General features: G+C 45.6%; 2 long non-coding RNA genes across 2 annotated transcripts; both read left to right on the plus strand.

Annotated features, from left to right (window-relative positions):
- Positions 1–14: 14 nt before the first annotated feature.
- Positions 15–4,065, plus strand: LOC308610716. The gene is made up of 3 exons (XR_014014619.1): positions 15–71; positions 802–878; positions 4,024–4,065. It is a non-coding gene; the product is annotated as an uncharacterized lncRNA (long non-coding RNA).
- A 33-nt stretch (positions 4,066–4,098) lies between these two features.
- LOC308610715 lies at positions 4,099–8,142 on the plus strand. Its single transcript, XR_014014618.1, has 3 exons — positions 4,099–4,155; positions 4,886–4,962; positions 8,101–8,142. It is a non-coding gene; the product is annotated as an uncharacterized lncRNA (long non-coding RNA).
- Positions 8,143–13,236: the final 5,094 nt, after the last annotated feature.

A 13,236-nucleotide genomic window follows, 5' to 3' on the forward strand; every position in this document is an offset into this window, starting at 1 on the left:
GGCAGTTACCCAGCAGCTCACGGGGCTCTCGTGGTCAGGCCCCTCCCAGGATATGGAGCTCACCTGGACAGGTACCCAGCAGCCCACGGGGCTCTCGTGGTCAGGCCCCTACACGGGTATGGAGCTCACCTGGGCAGGCACCCAGCAAGCCTGGGCACACAGGAACCGTGCACATAGCCCTCATTGCAGAGCGCCCCCAGCCCACCTGTCGGTTGAGCTGACACAGAGCACCTCAGAGCAGGACTTGAACTAACAAACAGCAGCTCTGACGGGTCTGTGACCCTGGGCATCACTCTGTGCAGCCTCCCTCTGCCTGGTCTTCCAGAGGCTTCCACTGCAGCCGGGGCACCAGACCTCTGTCTCCACCCGCCACCCCTCCTCTCCCTGACTTCTGGGTTCCTCTCATTAATAGAGGGTCTTCTTGAAGTTGTCTCCCACTCATGGGGCAGCTAAATTGAATAGCAAACAAGCCAGGGCTGCAGCCCCTTGTCTCTCCTGACTCTCAGGAGCCCACACCTCTTCCTTGTACGTGGCCGGTGCCGCAAGGGCCATTTTCTGCAAATGTGAGCCGCTGAGGGGTGAGGATTGGCTGACCCGGCGGGCCAGCCCTCCCCAGGTGTGCCTGGGTTGAGGTCAATATAAACACCACTCCAGGCAGCAAGAGCCCCTGCAGCTGTGCCTGACGCCATATTTTCTGCCCCGTCAGCAGTGTCGGGGCTGGGCTGGTGGGAGGGAGCGAGGGGCCGTGTGTGGCTTTTTGGGTGGCCCGGTGTGAGTGGGGCTCTGCTGGACTTTCTGCAGGAGTTGCCAGGCTGCCACCCGCTAAAGAAGAGGATGTGTCACCCATACCTGCTGCTGGAATTGCTCGCCGGGCAGAGGTGAGGAAGGAAAAAAGCAGTGGGGGCCGGGACAGGAGGGGTATCTCAGGCAGGGAAGTGGAAAGCTTCCAGAAGAGCGTCTGGGCCAGGACCATCCTGGCTGGCCTGCCGGCACCAAGTCGGCCTGCGTGCTGTCGCTGGTGTGGCTCCACGGCCCTTCCTGTGGGCTTTCAAGTCCTTGCACACAGTCAGGTGTTTTACCTGGGAAGGGTGGGAACAGTTCAGCAGCAGCTGGCCTGGGGCTCAGCTCCTGTTTACTCACAGACGCCTCGGCACGGTCCCCCAGCTTTGCAGTGAGGACGCTCCTTGCGGGGGGCCTGCTGGCTGCATGGGAGATGATTCCCCACCTGTGACCAACTTCAGACTTGTTTAACACTGGAGCAAGTGCCCTGGTAGGGTTTTCCTCTGTGTAACTGGTGGGTTCTGATTTTTTGTCTTTTTCTTTTTTGGTTCAAGCTAGGGTTTATTCCTATTTTTTGTATTTATAGATATAAGCATGGAAATCATTCATTCATATAAATACAGCTTTGGGAAGGGAAGAACTTCTTTTTCTGTTTTACTTTTTAAATTTTATTTATTATTTTAATTTTTAAATTTTATTTTATTTGTTTTTTTATACAGCAGGTTCTTATTGGTTATCTATTTTATACATATAAGTGTGCACATGTGAATCCCAATCTCCCAATTCATCCCACCACCACCCTCACATGGCGTTCCCCCCTTGGTGTCCATAGGTTTGTTCTCTACCTCTGTGTCTCTACTTCTGCCCTGCAAACTGGTTCATCTGTACCATTTTTCTAGGTTCCACATATATGCCTTAATATACAATATTTGTTTTTCTCTTTCTGACTTACTTCACTCTGTGTGACAGTCTCTGGATCCATCCATGTCTCTACAAATGACCCAATTTCATTCCTTTTTATGGCTGAGAAATATTCCATTTTATATACGTACCACATCTTTATCCATTCGCCTGCCTGTGGGCATTTAGGTGGCTTCCATTACCTGGCTATTGTAAAGAGTGCTGCAATGAACATTGTGGTGAATGTTTCTGTTTGACTTATGGTTTTCTCTGGGTATATACCCAGTAGTGGCATTGCTGGATCATATGGTAATTCTATTTTTAGATTTTTAAGGAACCTCCATACTAGTCTCCATAGTGACTGAATCAATTTACATTCCCACCAGTAGTGGAAGAGGGTTCCTTTTCTCCAGCCCTCTTCAGCATTTGTTGTTTGTAGATTTTCTGATGATGCCCATTCTAACAGGTGTGAGGTGATACCTCGTAGTTTTGATTTGCATTTCTCTAATTAGTGACGTTGAGCACCTTTTCATGTGCTTCTTGGCCATCTCTATGTCTTCTTGGAAGAAGTGTGTATTTAGGTCTTCTGCCCATTTTTGTATTGGGTTGTTTGTTTTTTTTAATATTGAGCTGCATGAGCTGTTTGTTTATATTGGAGATTAATCCTTTGTCTGTTGATTCATTTGCAAATATTTCTCCTATTCTGAGAGTTGTCTTTTCATCTTGTGTGTAGTTTCCTTTGCTTTGCAGAAGCTTTTACGTTTCATTAGGACCCATTTGTTTATTTTGTTTTTTATTCCGTTACTCTAGGAGGTGCATCAGAAAAGATCATGTTGTGGTTTATGTCCGAGAATTCTTCCTATGTTTTCCTCTAAGTTTTATACTGTCCGGTCTTACATTAAGGTCTCTAATCCATTTTGAATTTATTTTTGTGTATGGTGTTAGGGAGTGTTCAAATTTCATTCTTTTACACGTAGCTGTCTAGTTTTCCCAGCACCACTGATCGAAGAGACTGTCTTTTATCCATTGTATAGTCTTGCCTCCTTTGTCATAGATTAGTTGACCATAGGTGTGTAGGTTTATCTCTGGGCTTTCTTTTTTTCTCTTTTACACCTTTATTGGTATGTAATTGCTTTACAATGGTGTGTTAGCTTCTGCTGTATAACAAAGTGAATCAGCTATACATATACAAATATGACACTGTTGTTGTTTTCTGAAAGAAACTCCAGGTCAAGTGATGGTCACACGAGTCGTCATGGGGGCCCGTTGACCCTGGTTGTCTCTCTGGAGGTTGGGGTTGGAGGGCCTCCTCACTCGAGGTCAGTGTGTCCACGGAGCGATCCCTGCTCTGCAACTTCAGGGCATGGTGGGTGGTTAGGATCACCACGTGGGGTCCTTTTCCCTTAGGAGGGAGCTGGCCTTGTGGGCTGCTGATTTCCAGGTTTTTAGATATCCCCGGTATCCTGGCCGGATGGGGTGGCGGGCCAAGCCCTTGGTGACCGTAGCTTCTCCTACCTGGATGGCATACTTGAGTTGTTACAGTTCAAGTGGTCCCAGTGTTTGCACTAATGCTCCAAGGGCGGTTCACTTTCGACCGAGAATGTAAAGGTCAATGGGTTTAGCTAAACTAGGGAGTTCCAGGGCAAGGGTCTGAAGTGACTGCTCCTTCCATTCTTGAAAGGCTGCTTCTGGATTCTATTCAAAAGGATCATCATCTTTTCGTGTCAGTGTTTCTTATAGAGGCCCAGCTATTAGACTGTAGTTAGGGATCCAGATGCAGCAAACCGCGGCCTCCCCAGGAACCCCTAAGCTGTCTTCTAGTTTTAGAAGGGGTAAGGCTGCAAATGGCTTCTTCCCTTTGCTGGGATGGGCTTTTCCGACCTTCTGTGAGAAGGCAGTCCAGGCAGGTTACCTTAGTCTGTGATATTTGAGCCTTTTTCTTGGACACCTTCTATCCTTTCTTGGCTAGGTAGCTCAGAGGCCTCCTTAGTAGGGCTGGCGAGCAGAATGTGGTCTGCATATTGAAGGAAGGTTCCCTTCTCCAGAGGTAGATCTTTTAGGTTTTAGTTAAGTTTCCCCATAGACGGTGTGGGAATTTTTGAACCCCTGGGGCAGGACGGCCCCAGCGGTATTGTCTTCGTTGTATGTTGAGTCCTGCCCACCACAAGCCCAAATTTCTTGTGACTCTGGGACTAATGGAATACAGAAGAAGGCATCATCGAAGTCTAATACAGAATACCATGTCCTGGTGGATGGTAGAATGACCAGCAGGGTGTGGGAATTAGGATCTACTGGATGTATATTCTTGGTGGCTTCACTGACTGTCCTGACGTTCGTTACCAGGTACCCAGTAGCCCTCGGGGCTCTCGTGGTCAGGCCCCTTCCAGGATATGGAGTTCACCTGGGCAGTTACCCAGCAGCTCACGGGGCTCTCGTGGTCAGGCCCCTCCCAGGATATGGAGCTCACCTGGACAGGTACCCAGCAGCCCACGGGGCTCTCGTGGTCAGGCCCCTACACGGGTATGGAGCTCACCTGGGCAGGCACCCAGCAAGCCTGGGCACACAGGAACCGTGCACATAGCCCTCATTGCAGAGCGCCCCCAGCCCACCTGTCGGTTGAGCTGACACAGAGCACCTCAGAGCAGGACTTGAACTAACAAACAGCAGCTCTGACGGGTCTGTGACCCTGGGCATCACTCTGTGCAGCCTCCCTCTGCCTGGTCTTCCAGAGGCTTCCACTGCAGCCGGGGCACCAGACCTCTGTCTCCACCCGCCACCCCTCCTCTCCCTGACTTCTGGGTTCCTCTCATTAATAGAGGGTCTTCTTGAAGTTGTCTCCCACTCATGGGGCAGCTAAATTGAATAGCAAACAAGCCAGGGCTGCAGCCCCTTGTCTCTCCTGACTCTCAGGAGCCCACACCTCTTCCTTGTACGTGGCCGGTGCCGCAAGGGCCATTTTCTGCAAATGTGAGCCGCTGAGGGGTGAGGATTGGCTGACCCGGCGGGGCAGCCCTCCCCAGGTGTGCCTGGGTTGAGGTCAATATAAACACCACTCCAGGCAGCAAGAGCCCCTGCAGCTGTGCCTGACGCCATATTTTCTGCCCCGTCAGCAGTGTCGGGGCGGGGCTGGTGGGAGGGAGTGAGGGGCCGTGCGTGGCTTTTTGGGTGGCCCGGTGTGAGTGGGGCTCTGCTGGACTTTCTGCAGGAGTTGCCAGGCTGCCACCCGCTAAAGAAGAGGATGTGTCACCCATACCTGCTGCTGGAATTGCTCGCCGGGCAGAGGTGAGGAAGGAAAAAAGCAGTGGGGGCCGGGACAGGAGGGGTATCTCAGGCAGGGAAGTGGAAAGCTTCCAGAAGAGCGTCTGGGCCAGGACCATCCTGGCTGGCCTGCCGGCACCAAGTCGGCCTGCGTGCTGTCGCTGGTGTGGCTCCACGGCCCTTCCTGTGGGCTTTCAAGTCCTTGCACACAGTCAGGTGTTTTACCTGGGAAGGGTGGGAACAGTTCAGCAGCAGCTGGCCTGGGGCTCAGCTCCTGTTTACTCACAGACGCCTCGGCACGGTCCCCCAGCTTTGCAGTGAGGACGCTCCTTGCGGGGGGCCTGCTGGCTGCATGGGAGATGATTCCCCACCTGTGACCAACTTCAGACTTGTTTAACACTGGAGCAAGTGCCCTGGTAGGGTTTTCCTCTGTGTAACTGGTGGGTTCTGATTTTTTGTCTTTTTCTTTTTTGGTTCAAGCTAGGGTTTATTCCTATTTTTTGTATTTATAGATATAAGCATGGAAATCATTCATTCATATAAATACAGCTTTGGGAAGGGAAGAACTTCTTTCTCTGTTTTACTTTTTAAATTTTATTTATTATTTTAATTTTTAAATTTTATTTTATTTGTTTTTTTATACAGCAGGTTCTTATTGGTTATCTATTTTATACATATAAGTGTGCACATGTGAATCCCAATTCATCCCACCACCACCCTCACATGGCGTTCCCCCCTTGGTGTCCATAGGTTTGTTCTCTACCTCTGTGTCTCTACTTCTGCCCTGCAAACTGGTTCATCTGTACCATTTTTCTAGGTTCCACATATATGCCTTAATATACAATATTTGTTTTTCTCTTTCTGACTTACTTCACTCTGTATGACAGTCTCTAGATCCATCCATGTCTCTACAAATGACCCAATTTCATTCCTTTTTATGGCTGAGAAATATTCCATTTTATATACGTACCACATCTTTATCCATTCGCCTGCCTGTGGGCATTTAGGTGGCTTCCATTACCTGGCTATTGTAAAGAGTGCTGCAATGAACATTGTGGTGAATGTTTCTGTTTGACTTATGGTTTTCTCTGGGTATATACCCAGTAGTGGCATTGCTGGATCATATGGTAATTCTATTTTTAGATTTTTAAGGAACCTCCATACTAGTCTCCATAGTGACTGAATCAATTTACATTCCCACCAGTAGTGGAAGAGGGTTCCTTTTCTCCAGCCCTCTTCAGCATTTGTTGTTTGTAGATTTTCTGATGATGCCCATTCTAACAGGTGTGAGGTGATACCTCGTAGTTTTGATTTGCATTTCTCTAATTAGTGACGTTGAGCACCTTTTCATGTGCTTCTTGGCCATCTCTATGTCTTCTTGGAAGAAGTGTGTATTTAGGTCTTCTGCCCATTTTTGTATTGGGTTGTTTGTTTTTTTTTAATATTGAGCTGCATGAGCTGTTTGTTTATATTGGAGATTAATCCTTTGTCTGTTGATTCATTTGCAAATATTTCTCCTATTCTGAGAGTTGTCTTTTCATCTTGTGTGTAGTTTCCTTTGCTTTGCAGAAGCTTTTACGTTTCATTAGGACCCATTTGTTTATTTTGTTTTTTATTCCGTTACTCTAGGAGGTGCATCAGAAAAGATCATGTTGTGGTTTATGTCCGAGAATTCTTCCTATGTTTTCCTCTAAGTTTTATACTGTCCGGTCTTACATTAAGGTCTCTAATCCATTTTGAATTTATTTTTGTGTATGGTGTTAGGGAGTGTTCAAATTTCATTCTTTTACACGTAGCTGTCTAGTTTTCCCAGCACCACTGATCGAAGAGACTGTCTTTTATCCATTGTATAGTCTTGCCTCCTTTGTCATAGATTAGTTGACCATAGGTGTGTAGGTTTATCTCTGGGCTTTCTTTTTTTCTCTTTTACACCTTTATTGGTATGTAATTGCTTTACAATGGTGTGTTAGCTTCTGCTGTATAACAAAGTGAATCAGCTATACATATACAAATATGACACTGTTGTTGTTTTCTGAGAGAAACTCCAGGTCAAGTGATGGTCCCACGAGTCGTCATGGGGGCCCGTTGACCCTGGTTGTCTCTCTGGAGGTTGGGGTTGGAGGGCCTCCTCACTCGAGGTCAGTGTGTCCACGGAGCGATCCCTGCTCTGCAACTTCAGGGCATGGTGGGTGGTTAGGATCACCACGTGGGGTCCTTTTCCCTTAGGAGGGAGCTGGCCTTGTGGGCTGCTGATTTCCAGGTTTTTAGATACCCCCAGTATCCTGGCCGGATGGGGCGGCGGGCCAAGCCCTTGGTGACCGTAGCTTCTCCTACCTGGATGGCATACTTGAGTTGTTACAGTTCAAGTGGTCCCAGTGTTTGCACTAATGCTCCAAGGGCGGTTCACTTTCGACCGAGAATGTAAAGGTCAACGGGTTTAGCTAAACTAGGGAGTTCCAGGGCAAGGGTCTGAAGTGACTGCTCCTTCCATTCTTGAAAGGCTGCTTCTGGATTCTATTCAAAAGGATCATCATCTTTTCGTGTCAGTGTTTCTTATAGAGGCCCAGCTATTAGACTGTAGTTAGGGATCCAGATGCAGCAAACCGCGGCCTCCCCAGGAACCCCTAAGCTGTCTTCTAGTTTTAGAAGGGGTAAGGCTGCAAATGGCTTCTTCCCTTTGCTGGGATGGGCTTTTCCGACCTTCTGTGAGAAGGCAGTCCAGGCAGGTTACCTTAGTCTGTGATATTTGAGCCTTTTTCTTGGACACCTTCTATCCTTTCTTGGCTAGGTAGCTCAGAGGCCTCCTTAGTAGGGCTGGCGAGCAGAATGTGGTCTGCATATTGAAGGAAGGTTCCCTTCTCCAGAGGTAGATCTTTTAGGTTTTAGTTAAGTTTCCCCATAGACGGTGTGGGAATTTTTGAACCCCTGGGGCAGGACGGCCCCAGCGGTATTGTCTTCGTTGTATGTTGAGTCCTGCCCACCACAAGCCCAAATTTCTTGTGACTCTGGGACTAATGGAATACAGAAGAAGGCATCATCGAAGTCTAATACAGAATACCATGTCCTGGTGGATGGTAGAATGACCAGCAGGGTGTGGGAATTAGGATCTACTGGATGTATATTCTTGGTGGCTTCACTGACTGTCCTGACGTTCGTTACCAGGTACCCAGTAGCCCTCGGGGCTCTCGTGGTCAGGCCCCTTCCAGGATATGGAGTTCACCTGGGCAGTTACCCAGCAGCTCACGGGGCTCTCGTGGTCAGGCCCCTCCCAGGATATGGAGCTCACCTGGACAGGTACCCAGCAGCCCACGGGGCTCTCGTGGTCAGGCCCCTACACGGGTATGGAGCTCACCTGGGCAGGCACCCAGCAAGCCTGGGCACACAGGAACCGTGCACATAGCCCTCATTGCAGAGCGCCCCCAGCCCACCTGTCGGTTGAGCTGACACAGAGCACCTCAGAGCAGGACTTGAACTAACAAACAGCAGCTCTGACGGGTCTGTGACCCTGGGCATCACTCTGTGCAGCCTCCCTCTGCCTGGTCTTCCAGAGGCTTCCACTGCAGCCGGGGCACCAGACCTCTGTCTCCACCCGCCACCCCTCCTCTCCCTGACTTCTGGGTTCCTCTCATTAATAGAGGGTCTTCTTGAAGTTGTCTCCCACTCATGGGGCAGCTAAATTGAATAGCAAACAAGCCAGGGCTGCAGCCCCTTGTCTCTCCTGACTCTCAGGAGCCCACACCTCTTCCTTGTACGTGGCCGGTGCCGCAAGGGCCATTTTCTGCAAATGTGAGCCGCTGAGGGGTGAGGATTGGCTGACCCGGCGGGCCAGCCCTCCCCAGGTGTGCCTGGGTTGAGGTCAATATAAACACCACTCCAGGCAGCAAGAGCCCCTGCAGCTGTGCCTGACGCCATATTTTCTGCCCCGTCAGCAGTGTCGGGGCTGGGCTGGTGGGAGGGAGCGAGGGGCCGTGTGTGGCTTTTTGGGTGGCCCGGTGTGAGTGGGGCTCTGCTGGACTTTCTGCAGGAGTTGCCAGGCTGCCACCCGCTAAAGAAGAGGATGTGTCACCCATACCTGCTGCTGGAATTGCTCGCCGGGCAGAGGTGAGGAAGGAAAAAAGCAGTGGGGGCCGGGACAGGAGGGGTATCTCAGGCAGGGAAGTGGAAAGCTTCCAGAAGAGCGTCTGGGCCAGGACCATCCTGGCTGGCCTGCCGGCACCAAGTCGGCCTGCGTGCTGTCGCTGGTGTGGCTCCACGGCCCTTCCTGTGGGCTTTCAAGTCCTTGCACACAGTCAGGTGTTTTACCTGGGAAGGGTGGGAACAGTTCAGCAGCAGCTGGCCTGGGGCTCAGCTCCTGTTTACTCACAGACGCCTCGGCACGGTCCCCCAGCTTTGCAGTGAGGACGCTCCTTGCGGGGGGCCTGCTGGCTGCATGGGAGATGATTCCCCACCTGTGACCAACTTCAGACTTGTTTAACACTGGAGCAAGTGCCCTGGTAGGGTTTTCCTCTGTGTAACTGGTGGGTTCTGATTTTTTGTCTTTTTCTTTTTTGGTTCAAGCTAGGGTTTATTCCTATTTTTTGTATTTATAGATATAAGCATGGAAATCATTCATTCATATAAATACAGCTTTGGGAAGGGAAGAACTTCTTTTTCTGTTTTACTTTTTAAATTTTATTATTTTAATTTTTAAATTTTATTTGTTTTTTTATACAGCAGGTTCTTATTGGTTATCTATTTTATACATATAAGTGTGCACATGTGAATCCCAATCTCCCAATTCATCCCACCACCACCCTCACATGGCGTTCCCCCCTTGGTGTCCATAGGTTTGTTCTCTACCTCTGTGTCTCTACTTCTGCCCTGCAAACTGGTTCATCTGTACCATTTTTCTAGGTTCCACATATATGCCTTAATATACAATATTTGTTTTTCTCTTTCTGACTTACTTCACTCTGTATGACAGTCTCTAGATCCATCCATGTCTCTACAAATGACCCAATTTCATTCCTTTTTATGGCTGAGAAATATTCCATTTTATATACGTACCACATCTTTATCCATTCGCCTGCCTGTGGGCATTTAGGTGGCTTCCATTACCTGGCTATTGTAAAGAGTGCTGCAATGAACATTGTGGTGAATGTTTCTGTTTGACTTATGGTTTTCTCTGGGTATATACCCAGTAGTGGCATTGCTGGATCATATGGTAATTCTATTTTTAGATTTTTAAGGAACCTCCATACTAGTCTCCATAGTGACTGAATCAATTTACATTCCCACCAGTAGTGGAAGAGGGTTCCTTTTCTCCAGCCCTCTTCAGCATTTGTTGTTTGTAGATTTTCTGATGATGCCCATTCTAACAGGTGTGAGGTGATACCTCGTAGTTTTGATTTGCATTTCTCTAATTAGTGACGTTGAGCACCTTTTCATGTGCTTCTTGGCCATCTCTATGTCTTCTTGGAAGAAGTGTGTATTTAGGTCTTCTGCCCATTTTTGTATTGGGTTGTTTGTTTTTTTTAATATTGAGCTGCATGAGCTGTTTGTTTATATTGGAGATTAATCCTTTGTCTGTTGATTCATTTGCAAATATTTCTCCTATTCTGAGAGTTGTCTTTTCATCTTGTGTGTAGTTTCCTTTGCTTTGCAGAAGCTTTTACGTTTCATTAGGACCCATTTGTTTATTTTGTTTTTTATTCCGTTACTCTAGGAGGTGCATCAGAAAAGATCATGTTGTGGTTTATGTCCGAGAATTCTTCCTATGTTTTCCTCTAAGTTTTATACTGTCCGGTCTTACATTAAGGTCTCTAATCCATTTTGAATTTATTTTTGTGTATGGTGTTAGGGAGTGTTCGAATATTGTCTTTTTTTCTCTTTCTACACTTTCTGTGTAGGAAAGGCTCTAAGTCCTTCCACCTCACTACAAATAGCTCAGTTTTGTTTCTTTGTATGGCTGAGTAATATTCCATTGTATATATATGCCAGATCTTCTTTATCCATTCATCTGTTGATGGACACTTATGTTGCTTCCATGTCTTGGCCATTGTAAATAGAGCTTCAGTGAACATTGTTGTACATAACTGTTTTTGAATTATGATTTTCTCAGGGTAAATGCCCAGTAGTTGGATTGCTGGGTGGTATGGTACTTCTATTGTTAGTTTGAATTGTAGTCTTGTTCCTCTATTCCATAAATTTAGGTACTTTGTGTTTCCAATTTTGTTTGCTTTAAGATTTCCTTTAAATTTCCCTTTTGATTTATTCCTGTCTGCACTGGCTATTCAGGAGCTTATTCAATTTCTAAGTGTTCTTGAATTTTCAATTATTCTTTTTAATATTGAATTTCAGTTTCATACCATTGTGGTTGCAAATGATCCTTGATATGATTTAATATTCTTGGATTTTTGAAGACTTGTTTTGTGGCTTAACATAGGATCTACCCTAGGCAGTGTTCTATGTGTACTTAAGAACAATGGAAAGTTTGTTGCTGTTGAGTGGAATATATTGTAGATGTATGTTAGGTTCATTTGCTATCAAGTGTGTGTTCAAGTTCTGTCTTTCCTGATTGATATTTTGTCCGGATGATCTATACAGTGTTGAAAGTTGGATATTGATGTTTCTTACTATTATTTTATTTCTGCACATGTTCCCCTTCACGTGGGTTAATATATTCTTTATATGTTGAGAGGCTCCAAAGCTGGATACATACATATTTATAATTGTCATGATTTCTTGATGAATTAATCCATTTTTCATTATATGATAACCTACTTTCCTTTGAGAGGTTTGAGTTCAAGTGTTTTTTACCTCATAATAGACCAGTTAGGCAAGTATCATTTTCATGGAGTATTTTTTCCAATCATTCAATTTTATGCTATATATGGATTAGAAGTTAACATGAATCTCTTGTACACAGTATAATTGAACTTTCTTTAATCCGTTCAGCCACCCTATGGAGTATTTAAATTGAAGTATAGTTGATTTACAATATTACATTAGTCTCAGGGGAACAACATATGGATTGAATATTTTTATAGGTCATGCTCCACTAAAGTGATTACAAAATAATGGCTATATTTCCCTATGTTGTACTATATATCCTTGTTTTTTATTTCATACGTAGGGGTATTGGATTTAGAGAAATAAACTACTGTCTTTCCCTCCCCCCTTCTCTCACCCCACCAGTAACCACTAATTTGTTCTCTGTGAATCTATTTGTTTTGTTATATACATTCCTTTCTTGCATTTTTAGATTCAACAGAGAAGTGAGAACAGAGAGTATTTGTTTTTCTCTAACTGATTTAAGTAGGTATAAATAATCTAGGCCTATCCACATTGTTGCAAATGTCAGGATTTGATCCTTTTTAATGGCTGAGTAATAGTCTATTGTGTATACATACCACATCTTCTTTATCCACTTATCTGTTGATGGACATTCAGTTTGCTTCCATATGTTGGCAATTGTAAATAATGCTGCTATGAACACTGGGATGCATGCATCTTGTCAAATTGGTGTCTTCATTTTCTTTGGACATATACCAAGCAGTGGAATTGTTGGCTAATATGATAGTTCTACTTGTAGCTTTTCTCAGGACCTCCATATTCTTTTCATAGTGGGTGTACCAATTTACAATCCCACCAACAGTGTACTAGAATTCCCTTCTCCATGTCATGAACAACATTTCATATTTGTAGACTTTGGAATAATAGCCACGTTGAGAGGTGTGACCTGACGTCTCATTATGGGTTTTCTTGTGGGTCATTCATTAAATTTAATTTACAAAAGAAGGTGATAGGCTGGATGTGATCTCCAGGTTTAGTTTGCTAATGCCTGGTATAGGTTCATTTGGGGAGAATTAATACGTTTACAGTGTTATTTATTGCTTACATTTTTCAGGTTGACATTTAATGATTGGTAACAGATTTAAAAATTTTTCTCACTGAAGGATATCTGAAGTCTGTTGGTTTGTTTCTGTTTCATAAATTTGTTCATTTCTATCATTTTTTTGATGCCACTATAAGTGCTATCATATATTTGTCTTTTTCTATCTGAATTACTTCCCTTAGAATGAAATAATGTCATTTGCAGCAACAGGAATGGACCTAGAGATGATCATCCTTTTTCATTTCTCAGTAATATTTGATTGTGTACATGTGTCATTTCTTCATTATCCATTCATCTGTTGATGGACATTTTGGTTGCATCCATGTCTTGGCTATTGTAAATAGTGCTGCAGTGCATGTTTGGGTTTGGGTGCATTTGTCTTTTTGAATTCTGGCTTTCTGCAGATGTAGGCCCAGAAGTAG

This window comes from Mesoplodon bidens (genome assembly GCF_964165515.1).
Source record: "Mesoplodon bidens genome assembly, contig: HAP1_SCAFFOLD_565, whole genome shotgun sequence".
NCBI lineage: Eukaryota > Metazoa > Chordata > Mammalia > Artiodactyla > Ziphiidae > Mesoplodon > Mesoplodon bidens.